A 3,684-nucleotide genomic window follows, 5' to 3' on the forward strand; every position below is an offset into this window, starting at 1 on the left:
TCCATTGCAATCCTTTCCCACTTCCATTCAGGAATGGGCATTCTCTGAAGTGTTCCTCCGGGCCTCTGGTGTTCATACTTTACTTGCTGATAATTTGGACATTTGGCAACAAAATCAACAATGTCGCGCTTCATTCTACTCCACCAAAAGTGTTGCTTTAGGTCACGGTACATCTTGGTTGCACCAGGATGTATAGAATATCCGGAACTATAAGCCTTTGTAAGGATGGTGTGGATCAAATCATCAACACGGGGCACACATACCCTTCCTTTAATTCTCAAAACACCTTCCTCATCCATTATTGCTTCTTTAGCCTCTTCCCGCAACACTTTATCTCGGATCCGGATCAATTTCTCATCATTAAACTGCTTTCCCTTAATCTTGTCAAAAAAAGAAGATCTTGCCTCCACACAAGACAACAATCCTCCCTTCTCATTTACTTCTAACCTCATAAGGTCGTTAGCAAGAGTCTGAACCTCTCTAGCCAATGGACGTCTAGAAACTTGCAAGTGAGCTAGACTTCCCATGCTCCCTGCCTTTCTACTTAAGGTGTCTGCCACAACATTAGCCTTTCCCGGATGATACAAGATAGTGATATCGTAGTCCTTCAATAGTTCCATCCATCTCCTCTGTCTCAAATTCAAATCTTTTTGAGTAAAGACATACTGTAGGCTAGGATGATCCGTGTATACTTCACACTTAACCCCATATAGATAGTGTCTCCATTGCTTTAAGGCAAACTCTACTGTAGCCAATTCCAAATCATGGGTCGGATAATTACGTTCGTGCACCTTTAATTGCCTTGAAGCATAAGCAATTACGTTCTTCTCTTGCATTAGCACTGCACCCAACCCCGAATAGGATGCATCACAATAGACAATGAAATTCTTACCTTCCACTGGCAAGGTAAGGATTGGTGCGGTAGTCAACAAAGTCTTGAGCTTCTGAAAGCTTTCTTCACACTCGTCCGACCATACAAATGGAACATTCTACTTAGTCAAGTTCGTCAATTGGGAAGCAATGGAAGAGAATCCCTTGACAAATCGACGGTAATAGCTAGCTAAACCAACAAAGCTCCTTATTTCTTAGACATTAGTGGGTCTTACCCAATTATTCACTGTCTCAATCTTAGAAGGGTCTACCATCACCCCATCCTTCGAAACCACATGCCACAAGAAGGACAATGCATCTAGCCAAAACACACACTTGGAGAATTTGGCATAAAGCTTTTTCTCCCTCAACATTTCCAATACCATTCTCAAATGCTCTTCATGTTCCTTCTTGCTCTTTAAGTATACCAATATATAATCAATGAATACGATCACAAAGAGATCAAGATATGGCTTAAAAATCCCGTTCATCAAGCTCATGAAAACAGTAGGGGCATTCTTAAGACCAAAAGACATTACTACAAATTCGTAATGCCCATACTTAGTTCGAAAAGCAGTCTTTGGCACATCTGTTGCCCGTATCTTCAATTGATGATAACCGGATCTCAAGTCAATCTTAGAGAAGACACAAGCACCTTGTAACTGATCGAATAAATCATTAATGCGAGGAAGAGGATACTTGTTCTTAACCGTTACCTTATTTAGTTGTCTGTAGTCTATGCACATTCGAAAGCTCCCATCCTTTTTCTTCACAAATAATACCGGAGCACCCCAAGGAGATGTACTTGGTCTAATAAATCCTTTGCTTAGCAACTCTTGAAGTTGTGACTTTAACTCTCTTAACTCCGTGGGAGACATTCTATAAGGGGGTATAGAAATGGGGCGAGTACCCGGTTCAAGATCAATGCAGAAGTCAATATCTCTATCCGGTGGCATGCCAAGAAGGTCTACGGGAAACACATCTAAAAACTCACGAACTATCGAGACCGACTCAATTGGAGGTACTTGGGTAGTATCATCCCTAATATGTGCCAAGAACGCTAAACAACCCTTACTAACCATTTTCTTAGCACGAAGAAAGGAGATGATACGAACCGGATGGGAAGTGTGGTCACCCTCCCACACTAACAGATCTGTCCCAGGCTTGGCTAACATCACAGTTTTAGCATTACAATCCAAGATTGCAAAATTTGGAGAAAGCCAAGTCATACCTAGAATTACATCAAAGTCAACCATTTCTTGAAAGGATTTTGCCGTAGCCGCTACCTGTAAAGCCGAAATCCGCAATTCTGACCTCAACCCCTTCACAAAACGGAAAATTCCACTCTTGTGGACTGAAACAAAGTTGGGTAGCATACCTGAATAATGCACGAAACTTAGCCTCATATGCAGTGACCGACATCCTACCTTGCTCTAGGCTCAAGAACTCATCTCTTTTCCTATCACTCAAAGTCCGGGGAATATACTTCTCTATAAATAAGCTAGAGTATGATTCCCAAGTCATAGGTGGCGCCTCTGTTGGTTGACACTCAACATGTGACCGCCACCACATTTTGGCGTTCCCTTGAAACTGATAAGTCAGAAACTCCACACCAAACTTTTCTACTATACCCATCTTGTGTAGTAGCTCGTGACAGTCAACTAGAAAATCATAAGCATCCTCCGATTCAGCACCCTTGAAGATTGGAGGTTTCAATTTCAAGAAATTACTGAAAAGTTCATGTTGATCATTTGTCATTACAGGCCATGTAGTCAGATGAGGAAATGTGCCTATTTCCAATGAGGCATCCGTGCGGGGAGCCACAGTAGCCGCATGTTGTACCTCCGGAGCCTGAGGTGCTGGTGCAGAAAACACTGGAGGCGCTTGGCCTTGATCAGATAACCCGCTAAGATAAGCAAGAACCTTATTGATCATTTCTGGGGTAGGTTGGGGTGGAAATTCCTCATTCTGCACTTGCTCTGTTTCCCCTTCCTCACCCTCTCTTACTACTTCTTCAGTCGGTGGAGGAGTCACTGCCCTAGTATCAGATGGGCTAGGTGCTCGTCCTCTTCCTGTAGAGGACGTCCTTCCACGATCTCTACCACGGCCACTTCCTGTAGAGGACGTCCTTCCACGACCTCTACCACGGCCGCTAAGATAAGCAAGACGCTTCTTGTCTTGCCGATGTTGGTGTTGGCGCAGTCGTTGCTCTAGTTCTAACCATCCGTGAAATAGAGTGAAGATCGTCAGATACAAATTTGTATCACCTAGATACCAATTGGATCCAAGTAATAGCATGAAAGAAAGAAAGAATGGAATTTTCCTAAAGTCTTATAGCCTCTCAAAGAAAAGTAAAGGCGCCCCCCTACCGTTCCTTAAGACTCTACTAGACTCGTTCTTGTGTATTGAGACCAATGAACCTAATGCTCTGATACTAAGTTTGTCACGACCCAAATCGGGCCGTGACTGGCACCCACACTTATCCTCCTATGTGAGCGAACCAACCAATATAAACCCCATCATTTCAAACATAATGAACTAAATACATTGCGGAAGACTTAAAAACTCATTTACAAAATAAATCAAATAACTTCTAAAACTCAAACATTTATTATTATCCCCAAAATCTGGAAGTCATCATCACAAGAACATCTACATCAAATTGCTAAACTAAGAGTATTCTAAGAAACTAAAATAAGTAAAAGCTAGTCTATGCCGGAAGTTCTAGGCATCAAGATATGAAGAGGAAGATCCAGTCCAAGCTAGAAACAATAGCTCAACCTGATATCCGGAGTAATGAAGACTTGCTAGAGT

This window comes from Solanum lycopersicum, chromosome 12, assembly GCF_036512215.1.
Source record: "Solanum lycopersicum chromosome 12, SLM_r2.1".
NCBI classification, from domain to species: Eukaryota; Viridiplantae; Streptophyta; class Magnoliopsida; order Solanales; family Solanaceae; genus Solanum; species Solanum lycopersicum.